Source organism: Drosophila innubila (genome assembly GCF_004354385.1).
Source record: "Drosophila innubila isolate TH190305 chromosome 3R unlocalized genomic scaffold, UK_Dinn_1.0 2_E_3R, whole genome shotgun sequence".
NCBI lineage: Eukaryota > Metazoa > Arthropoda > Insecta > Diptera > Drosophilidae > Drosophila > Drosophila innubila.
The window spans coordinates 27541996-27555888 of record NW_022995380.1 but is presented as its reverse complement, the minus strand read 5'-3'; positions in this window follow the sequence as shown (position 1 = coordinate 27555888).

Genomic DNA, 13893 nt, shown 5'->3' with positions numbered 1-13893 from the left:
CAACAACAATAGCAACAGCAACTATGCTACACAATTATGATATGAGGGAAGCAGCAAGAGCATTCTCAAACTCGTTTTGTATGCGGCACACACGTCGTATGTGTAACAATGGACTAAAAGTTGCGTGAAACGTTTTAACAAAGATTAATGCCTGCGACGACTGATGATTTTTTGAAGATTAATTATGCCATGATGAGGCGCAAGAACACAAGACAATGACACAACCAGGCAGTCAGGCAGCCCAGCAGCCCGGCAGTCGCCCGTGGAGTCGTGCGCAAAAGCAAATGGCGGAAGTTGTTGGCATCGTTAAAGGATTACAAAATTTGTAAGCGGGCCCCTGTTGAGCGAGTGGCTGAGCGACTGTGTTCCCATATGGACACAAAAGAAATAATATATACATATGTATATAGTACATAAAAAAACGGAAATATGTAAATTATGCAGGCAAACGCAATCGTATCAATTTGTAATTGTTGTTTCAAAAGTAAAGACTTTTGTGCAGAGTTTATCGTTCAGCTGATAGACTGCTTAAATTTAATATTTACTAAAGAAAAATGTTTAAATATTTGTTTGTTTTAATGACTTTCAGTACAACAAGTATTAAGTTCACTTATTATTTATCGTATAACAAAAATAATGATTTTTAAACCTATTTACAATATTATTTAATTAGTTAATAAAATCATTGCTTATTATTTTAAGAAAATTATTTAGTATTGATCAGGGAATAACACCGTAACCCATAAAAACCCGTTACTCAAATTAATTCTTTGCTTGTGCTAAAGTTGTTATGTTATATTTTGACTTGTAAAGTTGCTAGGTCAGGAATTAAGCAACTTCGAACTGTCATAACTTTGGCAAAGCTTTACCGATTTTCAAGCGGAATATCATTTTGATCATCATTTGGCCTGTAAATTCGTTCTGCATTTAAATTTTTGTCATCTAAAAAATTTGATAATTCTTCGATTCTAAGCCATCTATCATCCAATTTTCCATACATACCCCTTGACATTTTTTCGAAATCTTTGATCTCTCATAACTTTTCTAAAACTTAACCGATTTTCAAGCGGAATATCATTTTGATCATGATTTGGCCTGTAAATTCATTCTGCATTTAAATTTTTGTCATCTAAAAAATTTGATAAATTTTCGATTCTAAGCTATCTATCATCCAATTTTCCATACATACCCCTTGACATTTTTACGAAATCTTTGATTTTTTATAACTTTGCTAAAACTTAGCCGATTTTCAAGCGGAATGTTATTTTGATCATGGTTTGGCCTCTTTATTAATTCTGTATTTAAAATTTGATCATTTAGAAAATGTTATTATTTTTCGACTATCGAAGCCATGGTTCTATGTGATGGTAAGGGTCCTCCCTTTGAAATTTTGAAAATTCAAAGTTTTAAATCTCAAGTTTTTACTTTTAATCAACTCCTTATATCGTAATTAGTATAAAACGACACTTTAAACTTTATTCTGAAGCCTTTCAAATATATGTAAAAAATCATGTAAATAAATAAATATTTTGACTTGTAAAGTTGCTATCCTTGTCCTTATCATTTAAAAATGTTTTAAAATTGATTTGGTAAACCGTTACGTACCGGAAGGAAGAACAGTGAAATAGAACCTTTTACCGAAATTGTTTTGTGGGAACGTACCGGAACCGAAAGCGTAACCTTTATTGGTTTCGGTTTGATTCTTTGGTTTTGATTTACTATTTTAAGTCTTTTTATTGGCACGATTTAAAAAAGGATCCTTGCTTTAAAGTGTTTTGTCATATTCGCGCTATTTTAATTGTAGGTGCCATAACTTTTCATATGAAACGCAATGGCAATTTATCTATGAATGGCAGACAGTCGTGGCGTATGCTTAATATTGCATAAGCCAGTTACCCAGGCAAACAGACACTGGGATGTGGGCAGGTGGACCTCTTCATGTGCAATGTTTATGGCCTGCAAAGAAGGCAATGCTTTAACTGTTCGCGGATTGGCTTGGGTCGCGTCTGTTGGTCTGTGCTTTTGTTTAATTTATCAGTGAACAAAACTGTTGCACATGTTGCACATGCCGCACTACTGACCGTCATTTGGAAATGTGAATTGGGCGACACCAGCTGGAAGCACACGCAGAGAGAAAGAGACGGCAAAGGGGGGAGTTCAATTGTTGGGGCAGCTGTGATTGCATTAATGTTGCCTGAATTTTATAGCCAAAGACGAGGCGTGAGAGTGAGAGAGAGTGCGAGTCAGCGAAGAGAACTGGGAGAAAGCGAACCGAATGAAATGCAGTCAGCGTATCCTGACCATTTCTAGCAAAAAAGCTTTTAACAATTAAAATTAAAAACTTCAGCATTTATGCAACACAAAAACACAAGTAAAAAAACTGTTAAACCGAGGCAAATGCCAAGTGTGCCATAATCAAATGCTATGTATGTGTGTGTGTGCATAAAAGTTGCACCTAATGGTGAGTGGGTGAGAGAGGGGAAGAAGGGAGAGATGGAAGGGGAGGGAGATAGTGTCTCATTTGCGGTCATAAAGCATAAAACGCATAAAGTAGCGTTACAATTTTATGGCGCACCAACGTCATATTCGGGCCTAACCAAAGAGGCGAACCCTAAAGAGGCAACACTTTAGAGTATACGACAAAAAGATACCCTATAATAATTTTTAGTAAATCACAGTTAAATATTTATATTATTTTTGACATAAAGACATAAAACTAAGACAAATTCTGGACTTAAATGAAGTCTAAGACTTATAAACCTTGATTAGACAACAGTTAAACAGTTGCAACAGTCTGTGAACAGACTGACAAACTGATGTTGCACTGTTCTGTCTGGTCTGTGCCGAGTTTTGCTCGCCAGACCATCAAGCGACAATGTATATTTTTGTGTTGAGCTTTTTAATTGTGAATGCCTGACAGTCGAGCGGATGGAGAAGGGGGTACCGCTCGCTCATACGCGAAATGAACGCAGACCGCAACAAAATTCCATCAGCAAAAGGGAAGAGCAGGAGTGCATAAAAAATGAAACCCAATACGAGAAGTGAAGAGGACACTAAGAGCGGCTGCAAAATGCAAAAAGTGTAAAGTAGTTGGCAAATAAATTGCATGACAGTGGCAAGCGAAGTCGCCAAGGCTCCGTGCATGTTGTTGGTATTGCTGGCAACGTTTGGTGGCAAGCGGCAAGCGGGCTGTTCATGCAAATGCAGCACAAACGTCGCGTCGCATCGCGGCGTTGGCCAAAAGTGCAAAATTGTGCATTTTAATTAAGGTGACCGTTCCACGCCACGCACAAGTGCCGCCCAACGGTTAGGCAAAGTTCGGGTTGGGGTTTGGGTTGAGGTTTGAGTTTCCTATACATTTGCATTTGCATTTAGTTGCCTCACATCCCTCGTAATTTACAGCTCTTTTAATTAGCCGCATGCCAAGCGTTTTTTTTTTATGAATATTTACGCGTGCTCTTTAAGCGGCATATTGTTTAAATAAAATGCCAGAAAGCAAAATGCTTCGGGCACGCACCCTACATGCACACACACTCACACACAGACAGCACAAAGAAGGATATAACAATTGCAAATGGAAATGTGCTAAAGTGCCAAGTGAAAAACGAGTGAGAGACTGAGAGACTGAGGACAGCGGACAGAGCAGAGTAAAAGGATCAGTCTAGCTGAGGGGCAAAAGCAGCAGTCAAAAGTGCAAGTGACTGAAATGCAAATATTGTGCGGGTGTATGTGAGTGTGTGTGAGTGTGTGTGAATGTCCGATTGTTTGTCTCTGTCTGTACGAGTGTGCAACTGTTCAAATGCAAAGCGAAAGCAATGTGAAAACAAGCAAAAAAGAAATGTGCAGAACTGACAGAAAAAAGGAAAAAGGGAACATCACATGCAATAAAATGTTTTACACCCTGTTTGTTTTAGTTAAATACTCGAAATTATGTGTTTGGCCAAAGTATTTGCTAAGTGTAAGTGCATGCATGTATTATGTTTATATGTTTGTATTAGAGTGTTTTGACGGGGCGGCAACAACACAGAACAAAGCCAATTGTGCTGCTGATGTAACTCTCGACTTTTGATCATTTGCATAAGATAATGTCAATCATTACATCTAATGTGATTGTGAACAAATAAAATATTATTACATTAACACCAAGGCTGCAAACCTTCAAAATTTTGTTAAAGGTTCGGTTCGGCGGTTCGAGCTATAGAGCAAGACATCGGTTCGGTTCGTGAATTGGTTTACATTCCCCCGAACCCAAAGTTTGGGTTTGAACCTTGGTTAATTTTCATGCATAAAATATTTGTATTGTTATACATTTTTCTTTACATTTAGAGCTTATAAAATTGTTTATATGAAAAGAAATAAAATTTTGATGATAATCTTAATTTATTTGGAGATTTTAATATGACTTATTTTAATCCGAAGTCTCAAATAATTGCGTCATATTAGAAAACCATAAAATTTATGTAATTATTTTTTTTTTTCGAACCGAACCTTATATTTTAGAAAGCGGTTCAGCTTAGGTTTGGGTTCGCAAAGTAAATAATTTTAAGGGTTCGGTTCATAATCCGTTTCAGGCTGCTTAAGAACTCGAACCGAACCGGTTCTACCGGTTTGTAGCCTTGATTAACACACTTAAAAGTTATTAAAACAGAGTTCGTTTGGGTTCCTTACAGAAATATAAACTCGATGTTTCACTTTATAAGTACTTAGCAGATTGAGAATTACATCAGTTCCACAGTTACTAAGTACACTTTGACCTAACTTTATTTAATCCTTCTTATTACACATTTTTTCTCTACCGATTTCTAAGCACTTTACCTTTGTCTATGACACTGCCGGGCAAGAGGACTATTTCTCTGTTTTGGACATGTGCAAAACGGGCATTAAAAGTCTTCAGCTCCTTTGTCAGAGGTCGTCAAAGGCGCACATTAAAGCCAAAGCCGTTTCTCTCATCTGGCCTGGTTGGGTCTAACCCATTTGTTAAATGTAGCGTAATGGTTCGTCTCGAATTGCGTTTAGTTACTTGTAAGCTACGTAGTTTTGAGTTTTGGCCAACATTCGCACTAATGAGTGCACACGCCCAGTGAATAAATCAGTGTGTACTATTTAAATACACTTCTCCAACTCAAACTTCATCGTTTTGTATTAAACTAAATAAAAACGGAATGTTTTTCGCGCTCTAAAGGACTCGGCAGTACCTTAAAATATATAAAAAATATAAATATATAAGCAAAAAGTAAAATTAAACACAATGTATCGATGAATTTGTTTGTGTGTGTAGCTTGTGTATGTTTGTAAATACATATAAAGAAATAAAAGAAATTCGCACGCAACTGTCAATGGTTGCGTACTTATTTGCAAACCCCAAACAGCATGTGAAAAAACCCTTGGCACCACCGCACCACCCCTCCACCATCCCACTTAGACACCCACAAAGCGCCACCCGAAGTGCTTTCCCCCAGCGACAACGTCTGCTTGACTGTTGGGTCTTGGGTAATATTTTATGCAAATTGCAAGTTAAGTGTGAAAATAGTAGTGATTGGTTTAATTCAGCAATGCCAAACCAAATGCAGACAGAGACGTGGAGTGAGAGACGAAGAGTGGGCAAAAAAGGAAACTGGAAAACTGCAGAGACAGCAGAAAATCAGCAGAGCTGGGAATTCGGAATACTAAAATGACAATTTCCAAACGAAGCATCGAAGCGGCAGCTAAGAAAAACAGACAGCCAAATTCAGTTGAAACCCAACGAAGTTCAAATACCCTACTAAAAACAAAAAATTTTAATTAATATCAAAATACAAATTTAGATATATAGTCATGACTAACTAAAATTAACTGTTAACAAACTAATGCTACAGATTACTACATAGTTAACAGCAAGGCTGCAAACCTTCAAAATTTTGTTAGAGGTTCGGTTCGGTGGTTTAAACCATAGAGAACGACATCGGTTCAGTTCGCGAATTGGTTTGCATACCACCTGAACCCATGGTTTGGGTTCGAGCCTTGGTTCACTTTTATACAACTAAATACTTTTAATGTTATACTTTTTTTCTACATTTTGAACTAATTAAATTTGTTTAAAAAAAGAAATTAAATTTTGATGATAAATTAAATTTATGTAAAGATTTAAATATGACTTTTTTTAATCCGAAGTCTCAAATAATTTCGTAATATTAGAAAACTATAAAATTTATGTAATTATTTTTTTTCTCAAACCGAATTTATTTTAGAAAACGGTTTGGGTTCACAAAATAAATAATTTCAGGGGTTCAATTCATGATCCGGTTCGGGCTGCTTAAAAACCCGAACCGAACCGGTTCTTCGAGGTTCGGTTCAGAACCGGTTATTCGAGGTTCGGTTCAGAACCGGTTATTCGAGGTTCGGTTCAGAACCGGTTCATCGAGGTTCGGTTCAGAACCGGTTCTTCGAGGTTCGGTTCAGAACCGGTTTGCAGCCTTGGTTAACAGAAACAGATCAAGAGCATCAAAAGGCCGCCATATAAAAGCAATGCAGATTTTCATTGTCATGTAGCAAAGTCAGCGGACAAGAACGAGGGAAGTGAAAGTAAAATGCTGAGAGAACGAGTGAGGAATCGAATCAGAGAAAGCAACACGAAATTCAGTTCTATGAATGTTCAGAGCTGTCGTCGGTTGCCGGTCGCAAGTCGCTTCGAATTTTTTGTTTTTCTAAAACTGTAGCCCTTTTTTTTACACTCGGAGTAGTGCGCTTAACCATTTAGCTGATGTAACATCCCTGGCGGGCAACCAACTACTCAGTCCCGGCTATAGACCGCCTGGTCACGCCCAGCTGCCCATCCGCCCAGCTGCCCACCATCAGCATGTTGAGCTCAGTATGGCGGAATGTCCTTGTCAGCATTTTGCGCAGTAAAATTTTTTGGTAAAATCTATTTTTCATCTTGGATTATGTGAATACATGAATAGAAAGAAAGGAACATTTTATTGTCACAGTTGATGTTCTATTGTTGGTTTTGTTTCACGCTTTTTGACTGTTTAGGAGAGCCATTTTCCCTATGACATTAATCAAATATCCAAAACATCTCTTATCGCAATTGACGGCACAATGCCAAAATTCTTCCCCTTTGACCTATGATTGTATGGAATTTCAATGACAAAACATTCATTTGTTGCGCTTTAACTCGTGAATATCCTGATGAGACAGCTTTGTGTTTGGGCTTCATTAGATGCGGTTGCCACAAATGGCAGAGTACAGCTTTGTCTGTGTTATGTGTCCTCCAAGGACTGCAATGAAGTATGCTCTGTAAATGGACATGTTTGACTGTTCACATATGCATATCTATGAGTGAGTATGTGCGGGTGTGTGTGTGTGTGTTTGTCTGCAGCTAACTGCAAGCGTAATTTCAATAAAAGTTGTTACGAGCACGTTGCAATTTTAATTGAAAGCACCAACCACACGCAGAGTGCAACCTCGACGTGCGACAGCTGTGACCGTCATCACAGGTGAAATTGGGACAAAGCAGCACTAAGGACACCAACACGCATTCCATTGCGAATGTCCTGCCACTGAAAGGATTCAATAGTTTCAAGCTAGATGTAGATGGGACAAGGGCAAGATCGTTAATCAAATAAACAGTGCATAGCTTTGCTTTATTAAGTGTAAAACTAGTCGAAAAGGCTATAGTCGTAATATCCGCGAATGTACTGAGGTGCCATCTTCGACTCTCCTTCCAAATAAATACAAAACAAGTGGGCAAAGGTTATAGTCAATATCCCGACCATAGGTTGCCCGTTACTTATTTCAATATATACATACAAAAGTACTTTAAAGAAATTACTACTTAATAAAAACTACTGCATACTTTTAGGCGATTGTATTGAAATAATAACTTTACTCATAGCTTTGGTTAGCTATTACTCCCGTTCTACTTGTCCGATCTTGCTGCGGTTAAGTGATATTATAGATAATGTTAATAGATAACCTTTATTACCATAAAAACTGTATTATCTTAAAAACTGTGGTTGTGGTGGTTTTTCGCGATTTCTGGGGAGGAAAGGAGCGTGTGAAAAATTTAAAACAAATTTGACTTGCGTGTGGTCTATAGAAATCTGTGTGCCAAATTTGGTATCTCTATCTCTTATGTGGTCGAATAACACAAGCATACCCCAAAAAAATGAGTTTGTATTCAGTAAAGTCAAAAACCAGACCGATTTTCTACAAATTATCTTTAGAATGATTACAATATTTTTTCACTGAAACATTAACAGATTAACAATCTTCGGAAATTTGCGAGATATATGTTTGTTTAGACGTTATTGCTTTAGGTTGAAAATGAGACTTTGTTTTCTTAATTATAATGAAGGAGTGTACGCATAAAATGTGAAATTTCTTACTGAAGAAAGCAATGCAAGTTGTACCTGCATAAAGGGCATGAAGGGATGAAGCGTGTAAAGTGTGTGAAGTGGCGAACAGTGACCGCAAACTAAGTCGTTAAAGCAAAGAATCTTATCAGCTTACAGAAACTTTGAGGCAGCCAGAAGAATGTTGCACGATTCTCTGACAACTAGCAAACTGCAAGTTTTCATGCAAAGCGCCCCAAACTTTATGCTAAACTTTTACAATTCTATATATATATATATCGACTATGTAAAAATGTACATATACACGAATATAGTATTTATATATTCATCTTAATTCCCCTAAAGTATGCATGCAAATGTTGCCGACAGTCGAAGCCAACTATCGAACAACATTTCGATCGGTTTCCGATGTCGTTAAATTTAATGTGGAAGCATCCCCCACAGACAGACTGGCAAAACAGCCATCTGCATAGGAAACAAGCTAAGCACAACGCAATATGAATGAGTTTGGCAGCGAGCAAGGTAAACAAGGGTATCGTTTACAGGCCAAGTTGCTGCTTAACGCCACTCCACAGCCATTTAATCTATTTATCAAGCACTCCACTGAAGCACTCAGTAAACCGAGGACATTCATTGTTGTAGCCAATGAAGCTGCTCAAGTGATAGCCACACATACACATGGCCAAATATCAAATATTTGCCAATTGGCCGATCACTGAGTGACCCACGTGCTACATCAGCCACTACACCTGTTCTTGAGCATCAACTAAAAGCTGTGCATATATAGTATATAGAATCAATATACTCGTACTACGGCCAGCTTTATAATTGATGGCTAAATAAACAAGCCGGCTAAGCCATAAAACTTGGCCAATATGCAAAAACTTTACGCAGCGCAGCAAATTATGCAAATGCACTTGACTATGTTGCCGGGTTGTTTGACGCTCTGACTGACTGACTAGTTCACTAGTTGACTGGACACGGCATCTTCTCTTTGTCTGACTCGTTCTCTGCTTAATGGCGCAACACGGCCTGCTCAATGGGCCGAGCACATAATTTTTGGCCAACACTGCAGTAACAACGGCAAACAGAGGCAAACAGAGGCAACAGAGGCAGCTCATCAAAGTTGGTTCGAACACAAATGAAAGTTTTGTGGGCCAACGAAGCCACGAACATTGCAGCCTGCGGTGCACAATGTTGAGCCTTGTTTCAATGCCTCCCTGCCACTGACAAGCGTTTGGCATCGGCTACAGTATCCTGGACCATGCGCTTTATAAAATCAACTCACCAAAAGTCCACACAAAAGAAACTGGCAACGAGCGAGTGTGGTAAATGAGTTGGCCGAATGGCAAAAGCAAAGTTTTAGCCTCTAACCTCCTTTGTGGCATCAAGTTGAGGTAGTGCAAAGACGTGTCGCGACCAAAACTGAAGTTTCTTTTTGCGAACATGTGGTTTCTCTGTCCTTGGCTTTATTCCCTCTCTCTCTCAGTTTCTGCTTTTTTTGAGGGCTTGGGACAAACGGCAGCTCATAAATTTCACAAATTTGAAAACAAAACAACAAAAATGTTCGAGACGCTGACTGAAATTATTTTAAATCACCTGCTGCCCAGCATTTATCATTAGAGCAGCCAGCTCCTTGTTCACTGTTCGTCTCGTCAGCAAGTCAAGGAACGAGGCCAAGACACCCTAACGAGCAGAGAACTTTACTCCCTGGATTGCTATAGCTGCGAGTACAAGCGCAAGATTTGCGCAGAGTACTTTATTTAATCCTGGACAGTGCCACGCCCCCAAGCAAGCAAACCAGGCGTGCTCATAATGCTGCATGTTGGCACTGTTCTTGTTGTCGTTGTTGTCGTTGTTACTGCTGATGTTATTTTGGCCATTTTCGCGTTTGGTAGAGGAAAAACTGTTTTGTTATCACAGTGATAAATGGAAAATTATTTTGAATCGAGCAACTACTTAAAAGAATTCCCAAAGGTTGTAATAAATTTGTGCGCACACAAGGACACTACACACACACACACACACACACACACGCGACACACAAAAATATAACACTCGTTCGTAGAAGGACATGAACATAATGCTAGCAAAGCTCTGCGGTTTGCTTGGTAATGTCCTGCAAGATAAAAAGGTGATTGACGAACCAAAAGCAAAAGTCATGGCCAAAGCTTTTCTTACCAAATGCATTTGTCGTTCCGCTGTCAAGAGTCTCTGTGTGTGTGTGTGTGTGTGTAGTGGAATCTCGAATTAAGCTTAGAGCACATTTTAAATGCACTTTTCAAGCAAACACTTCTGAAAAAAAATGAAAATTTAAATCTATTCTTCTGTTGTAGTTCTCTTAAAGCTAAGAAAAAATAAAAGTGGAATATCTAGACTTGGCAACAAGCAGCAGAAGCGCCAAAATCGTTCGCATTTTGCACAGATAACAACGGTCTAAGCAGCAGGAACATATATTTTGATTTCATTAAGTAAAAAAATAGCCTCTCAGGTGAAGTTGCGGTGAAAGCAGAGTCGCTATCCAAACAAACGCTACTTAACAGGCAAGCGATGGTATCAAATGCTTTGAGCTAACCACACAAAAAAATAAAACTGTTTTTGTTCATTTCTCTCTCTCTCTCTCTCGTGCTTTTCTCAATTAGTTTAGCTTAATTTAAATTTGCACCAAGTGCTTGTTACACATTAACGGCAAATTCTCGAGTAAACGCACGTTTAAAAACCCTGAATGGGAATTTTTCAGTAGTGTTTTTATAAATTAGCAACGGTAACTTGTAAGTAATGTTCTTATAGCATACGTGGCGAATGCGTAATATTTACAATTTTTAACTTTGCTTCGCTTCCATTCTAACTTGCTGAAACTTGAGAACATCGATGGTCTCAAATATAGTGTATCTTAAATCTAATTAAGATACGAGATTACTTTCTTGATTTCCCCTTATCTTATTGAGGGATGTAACGCAGATTCCCTGCAGACTCATTTTGGTTGAAGGTCATTTTAGAGAGCACGTTCCCAGCGAATAACCCTATCAAGTGCAACTATGTTGGACAGGTTGCATTTACGCAGTGTAGAGCGCAGATTTGGGCAACAGTGTCAGCAATTTAATGCTGTCAACATCGCAACTGGCCGTAAAACTGTTTAAGTTGCCGAGCGGAGATGCCTTGTTAAAACTGGCACATAAACCCATTAATGCATATGTATGCACAGTGGGTATAAGTACACGAGTATGTATTTGGCTTCTGTCCAGATTCGCAGCCAAGTTAGCCAACAAAAATCACCCTTCTTGCCATTGCGTTGAAGGAAATATGGCAACATGTAATTCAACTTATCAACATTCGCAGCACAAAACTTTTCTCATCTACTTAACGCAGATAAGCGGCTAGCTTTTTTTGCTTTTTTGCTTTTTGCCTGGTTTACTGACTTCTAATTTGTTGATGCCATCGCACATTCACACACACACACACACACACACACACACACACACACACACACGCACACACTCAGAGAGACACTGGCGAAGTGTTGATGGCGTCAACTTAATTTTCAGCTAGCATTCTCTACTCTGCCCGACTATGCAAAAACTCCAAAAAAGAGGCGCAACTAGGCAATGTGGGCGGATTAGGTGGTTGGGTTGCTTTGCCTGGGTTTTTGCTGACTTCTCTTGTGTGAAATAAAATTAACTAAATACGCTCATGAGTAACATTCATAATAAACATTAAGCATTAAGCAAGCAAGGCGCAAAAAAAACTCAAATAAATATAAAAAATAATATTTGCCAGACTCCTTTTTGCGAAGCAGCAGCAAATAAAGAATTCGCGCGGGAAGCGCTGGCAACGAAATTATGGCATAAGTTACTTAGAAGCAAGTTGGCCCTGTTTCTCTTACCCCCACCGCCCCCCACCCCATGTTGCCCTCTGGTTCGCTGCATCAACTTGGCTACACTTTACTTTTATGTGGCGCGCGCGGAATGTACTTGCAGGCGAAATAAAGATACAGAGATACACACAGAGTGCCCAGATACAAGCACATTTGTAGCGATAAGCGTCATAAAGTTATCGTAAGTAAGCGCCAAAACAGAAGAAGCCAAAAAAATAACAAGCAAAAGAAAAAGTAAAGAAAAAACTAGTCAACAAGACTATAGTCGACTATATCCCGACTACAGAAATACCCGTTACATACTTTTAGGAGTATAAATTGTCTTAAAAATGAAAACAGCTAATTTCGGCTATCTGTTTAACAGATTCTGTTGCGATTAAGTAGGATGATAGATAATAATTACAATTGGCAACAAATTTGGACTTTTTTGAAAAGATATGGGGCACCGTACGACAAAAAACATTTTTTTTTTTTCAAAGGCAGATATTTTTTTTGTTTTTTAGAATTTTTTAAAATTTGTCTTGTTTTTGTACGGTGGCAACATAAAAACCACAAAAAAAAAAAACAAAATTTGGCTTTTTTCTCTTGCCGTTTTTTAGAGGTGCGTCCACTTTTGTCATCATTACTTGGGAATGCCAAAAGCAATATTCAAAAGCTTTACTTTTTCTGAAAGCTAATGATTATATCTATAATTTATCCATACACAGTCTAAGATTTAAACCAGTAGTTTTAGAGCTATCAATTATTGAATTAAGGAAATGTTGATCTATTACAATAGACAACGCTCATTAACACAAATAGTCTTAAGTCTTAAAAGCGGTGGTTGTGTTGGTTTTCCGCGGAACGGAAGGGGTCGTGTCAAAAATTTAAAACAAACTTGACCTGCTTTTAGAAGTCTGTGTGTCAAATTTGGTTGCTCTAGCTCTTATAGTCTCTGAGATACAAGCGCTCACACGAAGGGAAGACGGACAGACGGCCAGACGGACAAACGGACATGGCTATATCGACTCGGCTGTTGACGCTGATGAAGAATATATATACTTTATAGGGTTGCAGATGTCTGCTTCTCCCTGTTACATACATTCTAACGAACACAATATACCCTTTTACTTATTTTTTTCAGTAGCGGGTATAAAAAGAGAGAACAAGAAGCCAAGTTATAAGGTAAAGTCAGCTATTGCTGAGTTGACTAGCACAGCGTAGAAAACTATGACATGGAAGCTCCTGGCAAGGGGAGAGTTGTTTGCCACAGATCTACCAGGAGATTGGAAGATCCGCAGATGGGCAGGGGTGGAGATGGTGAAGGGGAAAGAGACAGGAGACAGCCAAATGTTGCACAACATCAAGTCAATTACGCAATGCCAACAAAGTTTCGCAATTCCTTTCAGCTATTTTCTACTATTTCAAGTCAGTTTAATCAAAGCTACGCACTACAAATGCAGATCATCAGATACATATCTGACTTTAACTTGATTTAATTTATATACGAGCATATTCATTTGTGAGTTCGCTTAATTGGCTTAACGGTTCGTCTCACCGTTTTAATTACCTGTTATTAATAAACACAACCAATTCGAGTGCATTTCATTCATTGTAGCTGCATTTCATGAAACCAAAAGCTATTTCAATAATTCACCATGCTGACTCGCCGAAATCAAAATAACTGAAGCTGCTGGGATTGACAAA